The sequence below is a fragment of the Aedes albopictus genome, chromosome 2, assembly GCF_035046485.1.
Source record: "Aedes albopictus strain Foshan chromosome 2, AalbF5, whole genome shotgun sequence".
Taxonomy (NCBI): Eukaryota; Metazoa; Arthropoda; class Insecta; order Diptera; family Culicidae; genus Aedes; species Aedes albopictus.
The window spans coordinates 387,928,130-387,949,737 of NC_085137.1; the positions used below are offsets into that span (position 1 = coordinate 387,928,130).

Genomic DNA, 21,608 nt, shown 5'->3' on the forward strand with positions numbered 1-21,608 from the left:
TATATTAGAGCCTATTTAGATTGAAGGAAGAACACATTTAATAATTTTTGTATGGTATTGTAAATTTGACTTATTTTCCTCTATATGGGTAAAAATTGCAACCCGGTATAACTTAATTCGTCGTGAGAAAATATTACATTTTATAACGTTGTATTAAGTGTCAATATATTGTTGATAAACGTTATAAAATTCATTCAATTCCGTTCACTGGTTTCCGAGATATGACAGTTCAAAAATTAGTTGTCTAAAAAATAGTGTTTTACCCGAACGGTTCTAACTTCGCGAAAAATTAAGCAATCAAGCCCAAATTTGTACCAATGATGCACATATAATAGGTTGACAAACAGTCAAAATTTGAGATTTTTTGATGCACTCTATGAAAAGTTACAGCATATTGAATTTTTTTGTGGAAGAAAAAAAGTTACCTATCCCAAACATTTTGGCCATCCCCTGTATTATGGTATCCATTATCCTCAAGAAAATTGCCTAGACAAATTTGGAATAATAAAAACTTTTTGCAACATTTCATTAAAAACTTCTCCAGCAGATTCTTCTTCACATTCATTGGAGCATCCTCCAATGCGATGGATTGCACTATATATACAGTGTCGGACAAAACAATAAGACAATCGGTCCTATTTCATACAAAATGGCCAAGTTTGACGATATGGTACTCGGATTCTAGTAAACCGATTTGGCTGAAATTTTGACAGCTGACATGAAATTACGGGAATTTTGATTTGTATTAAATTGATTGAGTTCTGTTCACTACTTTCAAAGTTACAGATATACGGTGCGACAAAATTCTGACACCAAATTTTTATGATGGTTATTTGTGGTCAATTCAATAAAAATGTCCCCTACCTTAAATGGCATCCTTAATTTTAGTACTTGTTTATCAATTATCGATACTCACATATATCCTTTGGTAATGGCAATCTGAAAGTGGTCCAATTATTTTGTCGTTTCGTATATCCATAACTTTTGATGCAGTGAACAGAACTCAATCAATTAAATACAAATCAAAATTCACGTAACTCCATGGCGACTGTCAAAATTTCAACCAAATCGGTTCACTAGAAACCGAGTATCACATCGTCAAACTTGGCCATTTTGTATGAAAAATGGGTGGTGGTCTTATTGTATTGTCCGACAATGTAATTGTATCGTCTTAGTTTAAATACACTGAAGTTTTTTTTACGCGGTTTTTTGAAATAACGCGGTTTTATTTCAAAAAACGTCGTAAAAAAACCGAGTTTTTTCAAAAACACGCGTAAAATAGTCAGGATTACATTCAACGTAACTTGATTTTTTTTACTTTTTAACGTTTTGTTTTTAATAACGCGGTTTTTTTTAGGACGGTTTCTAAACGCGGTTTTTTTACGCGGATTTTTTTTTACGCGGTACCATTACCGTCGTAAAAAAAACTTCAGTGTATTTATAATGTTTTGCTTGATCAAATCGCATTAGGTGGACAGCCTACTGCTATCGAGCTTAGTTACCATGCTACAACAAATGGTATACCTCATCATCATCATTATGATTTCGTTAAAAAAAAATTCATGAGAATTTTTACTTTATTGCTTACTAATTTACTTTATTAAATATTCAAAATTTAATGTTTTTTTTTATATTTTATAAAAAAAACTGTCAATTATTACTTAAAACAACCTCTAGAATAACTTGCATTTTAGGACTCAACCAGTTTCTTAGAAGATTCATACTAGGCAAATTTATTACAAATTATTTAAGCAACAGTGTCAGATATTTTTTTAGGAATGTCATAACAAGTAGTAATGCAATTCTTTCATAATTACCCCCGAGCAGAGGGGAATATCAAACTAATGACTATCAAATCATATACATAAGTGACCCGTTTTTGTCAGCCCCTTTCCAGAACACATTTTTTGCTCTCTTCAAAAACTTCAACAGTTTTCCAAACTTTTTATGTCTCTATGTTCCGCATATCAGGTGTAGTTTGATGATAAATAATAATAAATTGCTGAAAATATGACCGTAAGATAATGAGAGCAAAAAGTTCGTCGCAAAATGGGGCTGACAAAATCGGGTCCTTACTGTAATCTGTTTTTATATCTTGTTTTTTTTTATTATTAATTTATCAAGGCATCAGTTTTCCATAACATGTTTTGTTCGGCAATCTCATTTTGTTATGATCAAGCTATTGATATACACCCATAAAAATATTTTAATCATATGTTTTGTTATGGAACAAATTTAGTTATTATTATACTATTGAGAGTGTACAAATATTCAATAAACAGCACAACAATAACAACTTTTGAAATTGAAACAACATCATTAGAGATTTTGTTTACAACACATTGTTTACATCATACCGTGAGTATGATCTTATTAGTTCCTCTAATTGCGACTGAACGAGCTTTTCAGTTTATTATTTTATAAACACTTCGATGATTATGACCCGTTGTATGTTAGTTTCTTAGTATTTAGCTACGTATATTCGAAGCTATTCCTCAGAAATTTGTTATAGTTGTCCTCATAATTTTGTTTCACTGGATTGTAGTTCATCACAAATACTTAGACTCATATTCATTTTTTTATTTCGTCATTAGGATTAAGTGCCCCACACAATGCATTACATTTGCGTGTGCGTGACTGACAGTAGTTTGACATATTCTCCATGAGAAAACTGTAAAAAACGCAGACCTCGATGGAATGAACGCTATGTGTTCCAGGCTTTAGGTCTAGGATTATTTTAAAGGATAATAAAAAAATCTATTCTTTAAATTTTCAAATAATCGTAACATTTTAACCACTGATCCGACCTTTTTTATTTTGTAATTGCAGGGCAAATCGCCAACTATTGCACACCTAGGGTACAAGACCCTAGCATTATTACTTACTCTATTATTGTTATCAATAACTTTAAAATAACAACATTTGTTATTGAAATATTTCCCAAATTCATTGTTATTATGTTGTTATAGAACTAACAAAACATGTTATTAAATTTGTCTTCCAGGAAAATTTTTTTGTTATGATTTTTGTTATTTTGCCGCCAGGGATGAGAACACTCACTTTCAAAAAGTTACACTCACTTGCTATTTTCTCAGCTCAGAAGAGTGCAATCAAGAAACGATGAATGGACGACTTTTGCATTGTGGTTTTGTCTAAAACTTTGCCGAACAGAGTAGGGGTCGCACACGCATATTAAAGTCATGACAGAGTTGTAAAAGGGACTCTCCAAGAGGTGAGTGTAATTTACATTCACCTCGTGGAGAGTTGCCTTCGCAGCTCCCTCACGACTTCGGTATGCCAGTACGACCCCTACTCTATTCGGAAAAGCTTTAGACAAAACCACAATGCAAAAGTCGTCCATACATCGTTTCTTGATTGCACGCTTCTGAGCTGAGAAAATAGCAAGTGAGTGTAACTCTTTGCAAGTGAGTGTTCCCATCCTTGTTTGCCGCTTATGACAGCCAAGTTTATAACATAATTTGTTATGTTAATAACATGAAAATAACTTATTTCATTACTCACTTATTTTGCCAAAATAACACATTTTCTTATGCTGTTGTAATTCCCTTCTGCTCGGGAAGTGAATAAATTATCACAGTTATTGTTCCAAACAGGGAATAACATACAAAAAGTAAACGGTTACACGAAACGGTGTTACTTAACAACTCATATGGAGCTACGGACGATTTTTTAGCACTTTAGCACACAGTATTCCAACATTTACTCGCAGCGATAAGACTAACGGCTTGATTAGATCTCAACTCTCCCGGAATGTATGTGGCATTTTCCTAAAATCTACAACATAAATTACCGTTTGTGTTCACTCAGTTCAAGAAATTTAGTCATGTTGAAGTCTATTAGACCTCGCAATTCTATGAACAACTTGATATTGTGGCAGTTAGACATTCCATGAAATACAAATGGCCTCCAATACACTGCTGATGGAACCTCAGTGCACAGCTATAATACTTTTGGTACATTCATGGGATATTCCAGGTTTTCCAAACTATTCTGGAATTCACCTTCAAGGTCTACAGGCTCTACTCTTGTTTTTCTTCACTTTATCGGCATAATTTTATCACGATTGAGTCTGTTACACCTCATAATATTGCGAGTATCTCTATGTGCTGCTATTTTGGTGTCCACTGGTATTCAGAAGGACCCAATGTATTTTGAAGTATGGGTCGCATTATCCGCACATCTTATGACTTATTTATTGTAGCGAATTCTCATGGAATATAATCAGCGCTACTCTTAGAGCCTCTGAGTACAATTCTGATAACTTAGCAACGTTTTTTTGGTGATCTAGGCCATCCAAATTATTCTGGAATAAAGACCTTCAAGCTCCACAAGCTCTACTCTTGTATCTCTTTACTTTATCGATGTGATTCTTTCACGATTACCTCTGTTGCATGTCATAATATTTTGAGAATTTCTTTGTGTTACTTGTACATCCACTGACATACAAATGATCTTTATGGTATTTTAAAGTGTCGGAAATTACCCAAGAATACCTTCAGGCGTTCCTCGGAAATTCCTCCAGGAGTCCCTCAGAAATTCATCGTGATGTTTTCCGAGAATACCTCTACGAGTTCCTAGGGAATGCCTCAGGACTTCCTGTGAAATTCTTCAGGAGTTTCCCAGCATTTTCTCGAAAAATTTTTCAGGAGCTATGTTGGAATTCTTCCAGGTGTTCCTCGGGAATTACTTTAAGAACCTTTCGAAACATCTTGGAGGAGTTCCTCAAGAATTCTTCCGGAAGTTCCTGAGGAATTGCTTCGGAAATTCCACGAGGATTCCACGGGAGTCCCCCAAGGATTTCTCCAGGAGTTCCCTGAAAACTCCTCAAAGAAGTTTTCCCAAGCATTCGCCTGGAATATCTCCATAGATTTTTTCAAAATATTCCTTCAAGAATTCATTCAGAAAAATGTCCCAGAAATTCCTTTATGAATACCTCAGAGATTCTTCAGGAATCTCAAAGAAAATTCCTCAAGAAAATACTCCTGGGACAACTCCAGGGAATCCTCCGAGAATTCCATCAAGGATTTCTCCAGGAACGGCTCCGAAACTTCTACCTAGAATTTCTCAAGGAAATACTCTAAGAATTCCTCCAAAATTTTGTCCAAAAATTCTTCCAGGAATTTTTCTAAGAATTTCTCCAGGTTGAATATCCAAGAATCCGTCCAGGAACTGCTCCAGAAATTCTTTCGAGAATTTCGACAGGAACTCTAATAAGAATTTCTCCAAGACCTGCTCCAATACTTCTATCCAAAGAATCCCTCCAGGAATTTGGCCAGATTCCTTTATAAATTTCTCTAAGAATACCTCCTGGGATTTTCAATAAACACCTTCAGAAATTTCTTCAGAAATGCCAACAGGAATACCTCCAGGAATTCCTACAAGAATTCCTTCAGGAAATCCTCCAAGAATTCGTCCAGGAATTCCTCCCAGACATTCGCCAAGAACTCCGCAAACAATCTTTTCAAGAATTCCCTTCCATGAATTCTTTAAGGAATACCTCCAAGATATCTTTTAAGAATTCCTGTAGGAATTTTACCAGGAATTCCTTGAAGATTTTTTTTATGTATTTCCCCAAGAATACTTCCAGGAATTTCTTGAAGAGATATCTGGAGAAACCCCTGAAAGAAATGGAGTACTTTCTGCAAGAATTCATGCAAGGATCGGTATATTCGCCTCACTCCATTCATATTCACTCCTGTTTGCTGAAGCGAATCGAAAAAGATGCAGCAAACGGATCGTCGTGATCAAACACGCAACCCCATCACCAGTGGGAAGCGATGAGCCAACTGCTTGACATGAATATTCGTTGCCATTCGTCGCAGTTTGGATCGCAAGCGAATGAATGAATGGCGAATGGTGAAGAATGCTGGTGAGCGATCGAAGCGGCTATTATCATAAGTAGAAGAAAATTTCTGCATGTAATGCACACATTTTTACTGTATTGTTGTTGAAATGCTAGATTAGCAAAGAAAATAATTCGAAAAAAGCAAAAATTCGTATGCACAGTATCAATCGCATCACTCACGAATCGCATTCGCTTGCGATGCGAATGTGGACGAATGAATAATTTCCAAGTGTGGCTTCCTACCGTTCGCCGGAGTTTGCTATCGTCGCTGACAAGCATACACACGAACTAAAGCGACAACCGTTCGCTGCTGACTGTCTTCGAATGTGGAAGAAGATGAAAAGTGGAAATCAGGAACCCTGAATTCATGTAGTAATTTGTGAAGGAATTTTTAAAGAATTTCCCAGGAAAATTCTTAGAGGAATTCCTGAAGGATTTCCTTGAACTGCTGGAGGATTTTTCTTTTTTTTTTTGAGGAATTCCTAGAGGTTTTTTTTGGAGTATTTCGTCTAAGTATTCATGCAGTAATTCATGCGAGGAACTCCTAAAGTATTTCCCTAAATAACTAGAATTGATGGAATTTCTGGAGAAGTTCATGTAGTAACTCCTACAGCAATTCTTGTAGGAATTCCTGCAGTTATTCCTGGAGGATTTCCTGGAATATTGCTTATAGGAATTCCTGGGATATTTCCCGGAACAATTCCAAGTCGATGTCCTGTAGTAATTCTAGGAGGAATTCGTAGAGTAATTCCAGGAGTAGTTCCTGAAGTATTTGCTGGAGGAATTTCTGGGATATATGCTGGAGTACATTTAGGAAGAATTCCTGGAGGAATCCCTGGAGGAATGACTGATGGAATTCCTGGAAGAATTTCAGGACGAATCCATGTGAGGAATTCCGGGAAGAAACCCTCTTGGAATTGCTGCAGGTATTCCGGGATAAATTTGTGAAGAAATTCATGGAGGTATTCATGGAGGAACCCCTGGAAGAATTTCTGGAGGACCCTAAATCCTCCTAAATTCTTCCAAGATTTCTCCTTGGATTCTTCTTGGATCTTTTTCCCGGGCTTCCATTGAGGATTCCTTCAGGAAATCCTTTGGAAATTCATCCCAGGATTTCCTCATTAAATCCTTATGGTATTTGTTTATTGAATTTTACCAGGTTTGCTTTTGAGAATCCCCCAGAGATTCATGCACTATTTTTTTTTTCAAGAACTTTTGCCGGGATTCTTTTACGGATTTCTCCAGGGATTCCTTTTGAGATTTCTTCATTGATTAGTCATGGAATACCTTTCCACATTCTTGCAGATTCTTCTTCGTGGCTCTACGTCTGCACTGAGACTTATCCTGCCTCGCTTCAATTTAGTGTTCTTTGAGCACTTCCACAGTTATTAACTGAAGGGCTTTCTTCGCCTGCCATTGTATGAATTTGTATATTGTGAGGCAAGTACAATGATACACTATGCCCAGGGAATCGAGAAAATGTTCCCGACCGGAATGAGAATCAAACCCGCCGTCTCCAGATTGGCGATCCATAGCCTTAATCACTAGGTTAACTGGCCACCCCATTCTTGCAAGTATAAGTCCCGAGATTGGTTTACAGATTCCTTTTGGGGTTCCTCCTAAATCGTTTCAGAAATTCCTTCAGTAATTTCATCCATGATTCTTTCTTTGATCCTTCCCGGGTTTCTTTTAGAAATTGATTCCGGTACTCCTTCGAGATTCTTCAAGATACCTCAAAAGATTATTCAATGATTCCTTCAGTGATTCCTTACAAAATTTTTGTCGGGATTTCTCCTGAGATTCCTTCAGGGGTAACTACAGTATTCTTCCAGGGATTCCTCCAGAATATCAGAATGAACCCTTTGAGGTCCTTTCAGGAATAAGTTCAAGACTCTTTTGGGGATTCCTTTAGGAATTCTTGCCAGGATTCCTGCAGAATTCTTCCAAAGGTTTCTTCCTGGATTTATTTAGAAACTTCTGCTGGGCTGCATCATGGATTTCAACCGGGATTACTTCAGGAATTCTTTCCAGGATTCCTCCATTGAATCCTCCCAAGATTCCTTCATTGATTCTTCCTAGGTGTCCTTTGGCGATTTTTTTCGAGATTCTTACAAGGATTTTTCTAAGATTTCTCCCTAAATGCTTACAGGGAATCCTTCCGAGGTTCTTTGAATAATTTCTCCACGAATCCTTTAGAGATTCTTTCAGTGATTGCCTAGGGATTTCTTAGGAATTCTTTTCATGATTCCTTCCAAGATTTCTCCTAAGATTCCTCTTGAGATTCTTTCAGGGATTGCTGGATTCTTCTAGGGATTCCTACGGGGTTTCCTCCCGGGAATCTTCCCGGACTCCTCTCAATGTTTTATTCCGGGATTCCACCCAGTATTTCTTCAAGGAATCCTTCAGGGATTTTTCCCAGAATTCTCAGAGGGATTCTTCTTTTGATTCCCGCCGACATGCCTACTAGAATTTTTCTACGACTGAACCCATCTAGATAATTTTCCCGGGATTCCTGCGAGGATTACTCTATGTGGAGGAGGGGATTCTTCAATAGCGTAACAAGCCATTTTTAAGTATAGGGAAATATGGCTCAAGGGGCCAATATTAACGTCGGTTATGGTTTCTTCCTTACGAAAAGATCCTGGACCAACCGGAAATCTAAGCAAGACACTTTCAGCATGGTCTTACTGAATGAAAAAGTTTGAATTTGAGCCGAAACGTTAACTGACATTCCATTTTCTATTCTTTTTGGGTAAATATAATCGCTTTCTTTCTCTCGCTTAGCGTTGTCTTGCATCTATATGGATCAGAATGTATGGATAGTATAAAAGTTGTGCTGCGATGGAACTATCAGATGTTGAGGACTTTCATTGAATTTTCTTTGGAACTACATTAGATACTTTCTCTATTTTTGTGAAATCCAGTTTGTTTCATTGGAACTTAAAAAAATATCTGAAGATTGGAATTGTGAGATTCAATAATGAGCCTCAGCGGGTTAGTCTACACACCAAACGCTTTCAGCAATATTTTTCTAAATTTTGCCCAGCTGAAGGGTTCAGCAAAATTTTTTGCTGAACTTTCGGCAAAGTTTGCTGAATTTCAGCAAAACGTTACTGGTGATCAGCAGAGTTTACTGAACAAACCAGCAAAATTTTGCTGAATTTCAGCAAAATCTTTACTGAAACATTCAGCTCGGCAAAATTCAGCAAAATTTTGCTGAAACCCTCAATCGATTTTTGGTGTGTAGGATCTCCTCGAAGAACTTTTCAAAAATACTTCAATAATTTTCTCAAACAATCAATCCATTCCATAAATCGAAGGATTTTCTATTATTTCATCCACAAATTCCTCGTACTGAAAGCTTTAGATTTGTAAAAAAAAAAAAGGTAAAATGTGTATCAATCAACGCACAAAAGGAATAAAACAACCGAGTTTCATAACATTTTTTTTTGCAAATCAAATCTCTGTTGGTCACGATAGCATTTAGTTTTCTTTTCTATAAATTGCAATCAGCTTTCCATCAAACAGCACGATTCTCATTCGAAGCAAGCTTAATTGGAGGGTCATGATTTTGACATTTATAATCGTAGATTGGTTGCCTTCGCACGATAGTTAGAATTTCAAATTTCCGATGAAAGACTGATGCATCTGTCCGTCACGAATCGCGATATGACATAGTGAAAAAAAAAGTTTGGTCTTACTCCCACAAAATGGACAAATTATTCAAACGCAAACGCACAGTCCCACCCAGACACACAACTAGACAGGAAGATGGTTCTAATGCTCACCTTAATTGAACGTTTTCGTGTCGAGCACACCGGCGACGACTGTCTGCAAATGTAATCCACCAGAGGGTTCGATGATGGCAAAACAGCGGATAATTCCCTGACTCGAGACGGAACCGCAAATATTCTCACTAACTTCGTCTCCACTTTTAGCTTCCACCGCAGTTGTTAGGCCGGCGTCGTTGACCGGAAAACGGTTCTCACTCTCTGCCTGTCTCGAAACACTTCTGAGACGGATTAAAATAAAACAGGAACTATATATTTTCTGCTTATTTTTTTTTTCTGCGGTTTATCACACACACCTGACCGGTTGAGCTACCTTCACTAGTTTTAAACTTTTGGTCGTTTGGTTACTCTGAAGGGGGAAAAGGCACTTTAATCACTTAATTCTTATTCCGGTTTCGCTATTTCCTTTTTCGGGTTGTTATCACATCGTTGCTTCATAGATTTTGATCGCTCACAACTTGGTTTTATTACACGGCCCACTTCCTGTAAAGATTTTTGCACTTTTCTATGTTTCTTCAAACTTTCCGTACAAAGGTACTCGAGCATTCAACTACCATCGTCGTCATCACACGCACTAGAAAATAACTTAATTCGTGTTGGCTTTCTGTTTTCTCCAGTAAATGAAAAAAGGCACTACCCAAGAGGAATCCACAGCGGTGGCTGGTGGCACCAATTTGTCGAAAGCACTTTAGCTGTAGTTATGGTGGTTATGGTCGGTGAGTAGAACACCGGTGGCAGTCGAGAAACTTTCAACGCTCTTTGGCATTAACAACGATTCACACTTCTCACTAAGAAAAAAAAAACTACAAACCAAGTGACGATGCTACTGTTGCTGCTGCGAGTGGTTGATGATGACGATACGAATGTGGTTGGGATGAGGGGACAACTGCTCGCTCATAGGAGACCTGAAATTAAGCAAATAAAACACTCATCAGCACTTTTGTTTTGACAGTCGCCGTTATGGACGGCACACGACGCCGGAGTGAAATTTATGTGTCGTCGTGGTGCTTGAAGGTTGGGCATTTAGATCGAGATCTCGATACGGTGCAGTAGCGGTCTATACGAGACGTTGCGGGGACAAATCATGTTGCGGAGATAATGGAGATTAATTGCTATAAACGGTGGTTAAATGATTGCTCCGACAATGTATGGCAATGGTTTCAGCAAAGACACGGTTAGTACAGGTGTAATTAACATTAATAGAGTCTATCAAGCCGCTCACAAATTCCCTTGATTTTTTTTGTAATAAAGAAACATGAAACGAACCAGGGAAAATATGAATAATACAGTATGAAACGAGCTCACCAACAAATCATACAATGTTTGGCTTAGTTCGTCAATGTTTGGTCCAACTTCTTGGCTTCGTAGTTATTCGAAAGAAAATTTACAAGAAGTATAAAAATGGGCTTAAAGGTGCCCGGGGAAGCCTGGTAGTCCCAAAAATTTATCCAGGATCCTTCTTTGATTTCTTCCACGGTTCTTGCATTTATTTAGGAAACTTTCCTGGAAATTGTTCGGAGTTGTCTACTGCATTTTTCCAGGAGTTTCCATCCAAAAGTTTTCCCGGACTTGCGGGCCAGTATTCTTTTCGGTATTTTCCTAGGAACCTAGGAGGTCTACCAAAGTTCCTCCAGAGGGGTTGTACTCAGAATTTCTTAGCGGATTCCTACGGAAATCCTAACAACATACAGGTCACTGGCAGAGCAAGCTCTCGGTTTGGAAGTTAACCATCAATGTTAACTTTTTTCCCGATGTAGTGTCGGTAGCGGTTGTCTCAATTGGTTAAGAATAACACTACGGACCGCCAGATCCAGTGGTAAGTGTCCACTAAACAGGTGACCCCTAATTCATGGTGTTATGCGGTTTTATGCTTACCGTGCCAAGGAATGAATGGTTAGCGGGGTCTAATAAAAACCAAACCACAAACAGAGCATGTGGAGAGCTAGGGCGTCCTTAACAGTATTACGCCATTGCTGCGCTAACCGGAGCAATGGTGCAGTGGACATTGCGTTTCTCCGAGATAATCAGGTGCCCTTCTTAAGTCTCAAATTTGAGGCTAAATAAGAGCAGGATTATTAAAATGTTATAAATTAGCTTACATTACTATCTAATATGTGTTCGCTTAATGAGTTTGGATTGTCGTTGATGTTTCCTTTTTGTGCTGTGATTGTAAAAAGTGTAATCCTGTCTAGTTTGGGTAGTGGCTACGGCAAGAAAACCTCAGGTCAAGTTTCAGCGTAAAAAGCGTGCGTAGCCCAAGTGGCTCTACTTCAAAAACTTCATTTTCGTAGGGTAACTTCTGTATAGATTACCTTGTGAACCCAGTTAACTCGCTTTCATTGCTATAGTCCAAGAGTCTCACTGTGATTTTGTACCTACAACGCCCTTCATTGTGGTATACCATAACTATTGCTTTGAAAGAAGCTTGTCCTCTGTGGTCTGTGCGGACCGCAAAAGGTATTGCTGAATGGAACTCTGATCTGTTCAAGTTCAAAATATCTTCGGATAAACCATTCTTTTGTATAGTTACGAATCTCTATCTTCTGTCCGAGAATGTTAAACTTATATAGACTTAGTGGGTCCTAATCCCTGGCCAAGTTCGCAGGGGTTGACGGTATGCCTGGCCAAGTTCGCAGGAGTTGACGGTATTAAAGTGAAGGAGTTTCATTTTGATTATTGTAATGTAGTGTTCTTTAGTGAAACATATCACCTTTTTAACACTTTAATGCGCCTCCAACGGTTCATCACGAACCGGCTGCTGCAGATGGAGTATAGCTGATCATATGCATCAGACATGCTCGATAAACAGGAGGAACCGCCGGGGCTCAGTAGAGTCTATTCCCAAGCAATAGTTCCAAGTCGGTTGGATTTGAGAAGGTTTTGATGATCGTTACAAATCCTAATAAAACCATCATAGGATTTGTGACAGGTTTTGGAACCTTTTACAGCCAGCTGACTTCAAAATGTTGTTTGGGCTCTATTTCCCACGTTTCTCGGTTGATTTTGGTTAGTAATTTATTAATGTCATAGTCGCTTTTTCGAATTTTTGCAATGCTAGTTGGTCATATTTTCTTTAAATAAAGCAATAAAAATCGACCGAAGAATCAATAGTGTGAAGGAGATTTGCAGCACTTAATTGTGCTGATAGATTCGAAGCTAACGTGCGAACACTTAAACGCATTGTTGACGTCAATGCGTTCGACGTGACATTTTCGACAAAAACTGACTAAAAATAAAAGAAAATCGGGTTAAGTACAGATACAGTACAGATACAGTTATTTACAGATATTCCCCTAACAAGCCCAGGTTAATCATCATCAAAAACTGACTGCTTTTTATTGACTGAACAACGTTACTTGTGTATGACTAGGTTGACATTTCTAGGCTACGCTTGAGAAAAGACATAGTTTATCTAGGTAGGACCGACAGGACAATTGAACGACTTTGGATATTTTTCATAGTATTTGTAGCGGAATGAAAGTTGACATGAAATCTTTATTATTTTAAAATTTTATTGCAACCAACTGACCAACTTAGAGTATTTCTGTTTATCTCTTAGATGATATTATGACGACAACAAAAATATCAGAAGTTCAGTTACATGTTTCTGTGGGTTTTGGACCGATGACAATTTAAGGACACAAGAGATGAACACAGTAGAAAACGATTAGCGAAACCAAGAAAACAATTTGACACAGGATCGACTATATTTTAACATACAGGGTTCGATTGATTCGATGAGAAAAAAAAACAAACATACGACAACTGATTTAACGAGAGCTAAAACATGTTGAACCATACCACAAAATCAAACAAGAAGACAAAACAAACCGTGTGACCATAACACTACATAGGCAAATCCTGACTGACTGACCAATTGAAAACTTTCCAATCTTCTACCGTAACTTTCTGAGTCAGTTGCAACAGTGTCTTAATGGATATCATTTTCCGCGTACGGCTGGCAAATTGCTTCTGAAAGATTACGTACTCTTTTTTATCTTCGGGTCTAGTGTAGAGGTTTCAGAGTGCAGCTAGAAACCTAGCAAAAAAAAAAAAAAAAAAGACTTAGTGGGCCCTAAAAAGCTCTGCTTACTTCAAATCTCCAGGAGCAAATCTAGACGAACATTTGAAAAGGGCCTATCTGCTTTGCGTAAACAAACATGCGTTTGTCTCTACAGAGCCTATCTGCAACCACCCACGCACATCAACACCCTTATAAGAAAGAGTGTTTTTCAAGCTATCTGTTAAGGGTATTGATGTGCGTGGGTGGATGCAGATGGGCCTCACAGAGGCAGAAACATGTTTGTTTACAAAAGGCAGATAGGCCCTTTTCAAATGTTCGTCTAGAAATGGGGTTTTGTCCTATTTTTCTCCACAGGGATTTGAGTATTTCAAACATGTTTTAAATTCTTGTAATTTTCTATTGGGTATTTTCATGGCGTGAAATTACTCCATAGTTTTATCCCGAAAGGGTGCGTGCGTTGTACATATAACGAAGGAATGAGTTCCAGATTTAAATGGTTACCTAAGCATTCTGAAATGCTTGAAACGCATTGTCGATTATCACATCTGTGATGTTCGTCTGGCTGACATGCCTATTCATGTGAACTCACATGCCTCCCAATTTGGGATGCCCACAGTGACTCTTTTACACAAAGTTGTATAAGTTTTTAAGAAAGTACTTGTTCAAACGCCGTTTTTGCTTGGGTGATTCCGTGAATATTGAGGATGCTTTCGATGACGTGCCTTTCAATGTCATATTGAATGTCGAATGTCGTCACAAGCTACCTCCAATAAGCTATAGGCTCTCTTTACGCTTATGCGTTTTACAGTGTCCTTTTCAGGGCACTGATTAAACCCGTTGTGGTATGGGCTATGAGCTCTCGTTGCGCTTATGCGTTCATTCCCTCCTCTAGGGTACCCCTCCTATTTCATCACCTTTCCCTATCCTAATTCCCATCTCTTGTCCTATTCTCCCTCTGGTAAATGATGAAATAAGCTTGTATGTATGGCGATGGCGAAGAGAATGTAGGCACGGAGGACCAAGGCAGCGGAGGAAATGACTATGTTGGTGCAGCAGAGGATGGGAACGAACCAACTCCCACGCTGAGGGAAGTTAAGGATGCCATCCACCAGCTCAAAAACAACAAAGCGGCTGGTAAGGACGGTATCGCAGCAGAACTCATCAAGATGGGCCCGGAAAAGTTGGCCACTTGTCTGCACCAGTTAGTAGTCAAGATCTGGGAAACCGAACAGCTACCGGAGGAGTGGAAGGAAGGGATAATCTGTCCCATCCACAAGAAAGGCGACAAGTTAATGTGTGAGAACTTTCGAGCGATCACAATTTTGAACGCCGCCTACAAAGTGCTATCCCAGATCATCTTCCGTCGTCTTTCACCTAAAGTAAATGAGTTCGTGGGAAGTTACCAAGCCGGTTTCATCGACGGCCGGTCGACAACGGACCAGATCTTCACCGTACGGTAAATCCTCCAGAAATGCCGTGAATACCAGGTCCCAACGCATCACCTGTTCATCGACTTCAAAGCGGCATACGACAGTATCAACCGCACAGAGGTATGGAAAATTATGGACGAGAACAGCTTTCCCGGGAAGCTGACTAGACTGATAAGAGACGAATTTCGCACCAACTCGTCTTCGGGGTTGGCAGCACCCCCTCAGAATGATATGAAATTTTGTAGGTTTCAAGACTTTACCTTTTCAAGCAACTTTGCACATTTTGTTTTTCCAAAATTAACCTAGACTAACATTTAAAAAGAGTCAAAGTTTTTTAACCGTTTTTTTTCACAAAAAAATAACTCGAATATGATAAGATGTACAAAAAAGTGATGTATGGGGGACATTTAGAGAATTGTCCAAGCTTTCATGAAAAAATATTTTAAAAATTCTAAATACATTTTTTCACGTTAAAAAATATATTTTTAAAATTAAAAGTCAATTCACAGAAAATGACCACTTTTTTATGTTTTGAAATTTTTTTCCAAGAAAGTCAATATTGTTGCCTAACTTTCCTCCATACATCACAAGATGGGCACTTTTAAGGAAAAAAAGTTTTTCTAACAAAAACTTTTTCATGTTAGTTTTTTTAGCGTGTTGCGCATTAGCCGTTTTTTTCACAAAAAATATAACTCGAATATGATAAGTTGTACAAAAAAGTGATGTATAGGGGACTATTAGGGAATTGTCCAAGCTTTCAAGAAAACATATTTAAAAAATATAAAAAAATGTTTTACACGCTAAAAAATATCTTTTCAAAATTAAAAGTCAATTTACAGAAAAAGCCCGCTTTTTTATGTTTTGAATTTTTTTTTCCCAAGAAAGACAATATTGTTGCCTAACTTTCCTCCATACATCACAAGATGGGCACTTTTAAGGAAAAAAAAAATTTCTAAAAAAAACTTTTTAATTTTATTTTTTTTTGCGTGTTGTGCATTAACTCGTAGAGTAATGTATCCAGAATCATAATGGCAATCCATTAAAACTTAATGGGCTCAACTACTTTTTTAATATCTTAACGTGCTTGACATTGAAAACGTGCTTGATATTGGAAAGGGCTCAAGACGAATTTGCTGTTAGGGTTTTATATCAATGAAAACGCTTGTGTGTTGATGAAATATGTACATATGTATATGTGTATTCAATTATTTTCTTTTCTACAATATATACATCCTTCTTTTATACATTCTATTGTAACGTTTTTTGAATATTAGATCTTTAGTCTATCTGAAACAAAGTAAACTTTTTTGGATTATCTTTTGAATTCGAAAACTTCTTCGCTTCAATTTGATTTTCAGAAATTGGCACAAATGAATGAAATTTTTGTGTACCAGGTATTGTTTTTACGTGACTGTATGTGTATAGTTCTTCAAGTTCATCCGTCATTTTTGCATATTGTTCATTTGAAATAAAGCAGAAATTCAATTTTGTTATATGTATATCTGACTGTTTAACTGCCCAGTCATACAGTTCTCGAGGAGTTGTGATTGTGTTTCCATAATCTCGAGCAAGACTTGCTCGTTTTGCCATTCGCTTGAGAGTACCTCCAACAGCGTCACATGGACCTTTGCCATGTGAAGTTGCGAAGAAGTGCCATTCTGCTTCCAATCCATACTTGGACCGAAAACTGCACAAACTGGCAAATTTTTTTTTTGTTCTTATAATGAGCTGCTGCTCCAACTGACATGAAAGTAATTTTTGAGAAATCAATCGATTGTTTAATGAAATCCAGCAGTTTTGATATAAATAACTGAACTGCTGTTGTATCGTGTGTAAGTACTTCAGATATTATTATAAAGCTCAAGTTTTCCAACTTATTTTCTTTTCTGTAGTACACTTCAAAGGGGTGAATGGTAGCTTGAGAATTATTCCAATGGTAACCTTGAGCTGAATTTTGAATGATAAATGAATAATTTTCTGAAAAGTCACAAATTGTTAATACTTCACCCTGTTTAAAAGATTCTTTTTTATCCCGCAAAAATGAGGATTGTTCTTTATAAATGAAATCATGAGTTATAAGCTTATCAACTTTTTCTACAAAATACGGAACAAACTCGTCTATAGTCTTAGTAATAGTTTCCAAATTGCATCGAGCAGTGGTTAGCCATTGTTGAAATAAAACCGATTCTTTATCATTCGCTTCTAATAATGATGTTAGTTCACTGGTTCTAGGCACACAATAATACAATTTCAGCAAACAGAATGCTGTTTTAAGCATTCAGATATCAAAACAAGCTGAGAAACAGGTTCTATTCCAGTTGGGATGTAACGCCAAGAAAAAGAAGGCACCCAATCAAACAAAGTTGTAATGCCCATTGAGTGTTATTAAATGGGTATAAGGATTCTTGATACATCTTGTACGAGTTAATGCGCAACACGCTAAAAAAAATAACATGAAAAAGTTTTTGTTAGAAAAACTTTTTTTCCTTAAAAGTGCCCATCTTGTGATGTATGGAGGAAAGTTAGGCAACAATATTGACTTTCTTGGAAAAAAATTTCAAAACATAAAAACGTGGGCATTTTCTGTAAATTGACTTTAAATTTTAAAAACATATTTTTTAGCGTGTAAAAATGTTTCTAGAATTTTTAAAATATTTTTTCATGAAAGCTTGGACAATTCTCTAGAAGTCGCCCATACAACACTTTTCTATAGGTCTTGTCATTTTTGAGTTACATCGATTTTAAAAAATTCTTCGAAAAAAAGTTAGGCCCTCTTCAAATGTTACACTTGAAAATTTTCGAAAATTTAAGAATGCAAAGTTGCTTATAAAAACCTAGTCTTTATGCCCACCAAGTTTCATTCGATTCTGAGAGGGTGTTGCCAACCACTGGTCGAGTTGGCGCGAAATTCGTCAAGAGCAACGATGGACGGTGTGCAGAACAGCGTAAGGATTTCGGGTGAACTATCCAGTTCATTTGAATCTCGACGGGGACTACGACAAGGTGATGGACTTTCCTGCCTACTATTCAACATCGCCCTGGAAGGTGTTATGCGACGAGCCGGGCTCAACAGCCGGGGTACGATCTTCACGAAATCCAGCCAATTTGTCTGTTTTGCGGATGACATGGATATTATTGCCAGAACATTTGGAACGGTGGCAGAACAGTACACCCGCCTGAAACGTGAAGCAGCAAAGGTCGGACTGGTGGTGAATGCGGCTAAGACAAAGTACATGCTGGTAGGTGGGACTGAGCGAGACAGGACAAGCCTTGGCAGCAATGTTACGATAGACGGGGATACTTTCGAGGTGGTAGAAGAATTCGTCTACCTCGGTTCCTTGCTAACGGCTGACAATAACGTGAGCCGTGAAATACGAAGGCGCATCATCAGTGGAAGTCGTGCCTACTATGGGCTCCAGAAGAAACTGCGGTCAAAAAAGATTCACCCCCGCACCAAATGTACCATGTACAAGACGTTAATAAGACCGGTGGTTCTCTACGGACACGAGACATGGACGATGCTCGAGGAGGACCTGCAAGCACTCGGAGTTTTCGAGCGACGGGTGCTAAGGACGATCTTCGGCGGTGTGCAGGAGAACGGTGTGTGGCGGAGAAGGATGAACCACGAGCTCGCTGCACTTTACGGCGAACACAGTATCCAGAAAGTGACCAAAGCTGGAAGGATACGGTGGGCAGGGCATGTTGCAAGAATGCCGGACAACAACCCTGCAAAGTTGGTGTTTGCTAACCATCCGGTTGGTACAAGAAGGCGTGGAGCGCAGAGAGCACGATGGGCGGACCAGGTGGAGCGTGTTCTGGCGAGTGTTGGGCGTGACGGGCGTGACCGAGGACGAGGATGGAGAGCTGCAGCTGCAAATCGAGTATTATGGCGGCAAATTGTTGATTCAGTATATCATGAATTTGATGTGAACTAAATAAATGAATGAAATGAATTTATGGCGATGGCACAAATGTCCCAAATGGAGGATAACGTGCCTCTGGGGCCGACCTTCTGATACCTGATTTCTTAAACACCAAACGGAACTATCCTTGATTTTAATTCTAGTTTTTACTTTAGTACGTCGACTCTAATAAAAATTCAACCAAGAATCAGAGATTTTTTTTCAGAGATGCCTCCAAGATTTTCGGAAATTTCCTTCGTGTCTTTCTTCGGAGATGTCTCCAGAAATACCTACGAGGATTCCCGCAGAAATTTCTACGGGCATCCTTCTAGGAATTCCCTAAAAAACCTCAAAAATTTTCTCGTGGATTTCTTCAAGAATATCCAAGAATTTCGTCTTGGATTACTCCAAGATTTTTTTTGGATTCTTCGGGATTCCTCAATCAATTCTTCCGGGAATTTCTTCGGTAATTGCTTCAGTGATGCCTCCAGGAATTCTATCGGTATTCCTTTAGGATCCCTCCAGAAATTCGTTCGGGGATTTCTTCAGGAATTCTTTCGTGGATTCCCCCAGGAATTCCTTCGGGGATTTTTCCAGGAATTCCTTCATAGATTTCTCAAGAAATTTCCTTCAGGGATTTCTCCAAGAATTCCTACAAGGAGTCCTCCAGGAATTCCTTCAGGAATGCCTTTGAAGATTCGTCCAGGAATTCGTTTGGGGCTTCGTGGCCTTCGGCTAGTGTCACCAAGCATTTAGTCACAGGAAAAGTTTTCGGTTCTGTTGCATGCTAGTTGCGTTGCATGTTAGTCCGTTGCCTAATGTTACGCTTTCTTTAAAGAGCGATAAAAGTTCACAGGAAGCATTTAACGTGTCCGTGTCTTTTTGGGGATTCCTCCAGGAATTCTATTGAGGGCAGTGTCTTAATTTGTCAAATTACAGTCATCCTTACCGACGCCCAGGGGCTCCTGAGTCCTGCGTCGTAGATTTGTTTTTGTTTTGATTATCGTCTCGACAACCCGTGTGCCACTCTCTGAAGTTCAAGCGATAAAAAATTCATTACCTCGCTGTCTGCTGAATTTCAACCACCCAGTGATATTCAAAGTCAGCATATTCATCTTCAATTGATATTTTTTGGGCTGAAGATCAAAACAGAACTTCAGCTGTAGTTGATTACACTACGAGGCGTCGCTCTCATTGTCTTGCTTTCTCTTTGTCATCTTCATTCTCGGCGTCATGTTGGTGGGAGACTGCATTCGTTTGTTTGTATTCGTTTTCGCTCTGATTGAACATCATTGGGCTGAATTTTTTAGGCACTGATTGAGGGTTCCTCCAGAAGCTATCTCTGAGGGTTTTTTTAGGATTCACTGAGTGAATTCCTTGAGAATTTTCTGTAGATTTTTTTAAGAAATCCCCGATCAAATTCCTTAAGTAACCACTGTGGATTTTTTAGTAGTCCCTTAAGGAATTTCTTTAGGATGCTCTGAGGTAATTCCTTGAGAAATTGAACTCCTTGAGGGGAGATTTCTTGAGGGATCCCTGAGGTAATTTCTTGAGGATTCTGTTTGGAAATGTTTTCAGCCATCCCTGAGGGAAATTATTGAGGATTTCCTGAGGGAATTACTTGAGGTTTCTCTGAGGAAATTTCTCTGGACATTTCTTGGGGTATTTCCGGAGGAATATATAGACGAAGTCTAGGAAGAATTTCTGGAGGCACTCCCGGAGAATTTTCCAGAGGAAATTTTGGAAAAATTTCTACAGAAATTTCTGGATGAATTTCTAGATGAATTTCCGGAGGAATTTATGAAGGGATTTCCTGAAGAATTTCTGGAAGAAATTTAGGATGAATTCGTGGATGAATCGCTTAAAGAATTAGCGGAAGCATACCCGGAGAAATTTCAGTGTGAATTTCATGAGGAATTCTCAGAGGACTTTCTGGATGAATTTTTCGAATAATTTCAAGACGAATTTATGGAAGAATGCCCTGAGAAATTTCTGAAGGAACTCCCGAAGAAATTTCTAAAGGGATTTCCGGAGGAATTTCTGAAAAAAATCAAGAGGAACTTCTGCAATGTTTCAAGAGGAATTTCTGAAGGAACTCCCAGAGAAGTTTTGGAAGAAATTCTGGAGGAATTCCGAAAGGAAATTCTGGAGGGTCTTCTCGAAGAATTTCTTGAGTAATTTTACAAGAGCAATTTCAAGAGGAATTTATGGTGGAGTTCCCGGAGAAATATCTAGAGGAGTTCTCGAGGAATTTTTGGAAGAATTTCCGGAAAAAATCCCTGTAGAAATTTTTGGAAGAATTCACTGAGGAATTTCTGGGGGAGTTACCGGAAGAGTTTTCGGAGGAGCTTCTGGAGGAATTCCTGGAGAAATTTCTGAAAGAATTTCAGACTTTTGGAGGAATTCCCGGAAGAGTTTCTAGAGGACCTCGTGGAGGAGTTTTTGGAGGAACTTCTGTAAAAATTTGCCGGAATAATGTCTTGATGAATTACCGAAGGAATTGCTGAATGAATTTCTCACGGAAATTCTAGAAAAAAAAACTCCCGGAGAAGTTACTGGAAGAACTCCCTGGGGAATTTTCGAAAAAATTGTTGA

General features: G+C 38.4%; 1 protein-coding gene across 3 annotated transcripts in view; it reads right to left on the bottom strand.

Moving 5' to 3' along the window:
* LOC109399400 (DE-cadherin) overlaps positions 1 to 21,608 on the bottom strand; it is a 53,883-nt gene that overhangs the window by 12,795 nt on the left and 19,480 nt on the right. For 2 of the 3 annotated variants that reach the window (XM_062853164.1, XM_062853166.1), the window contains exons 2-3: positions 10,469 to 10,562; positions 9,655 to 10,140 (exon numbers count right to left, since the gene is read on the bottom strand). The gene's annotated coding sequence lies outside the window, so the exon portion shown is untranslated. Of the gene's footprint in view, positions 1 to 9,654; positions 10,563 to 21,608 lie in introns of those variants that run through there. The other variant, XM_062853165.1, reaches the window with a different exon arrangement.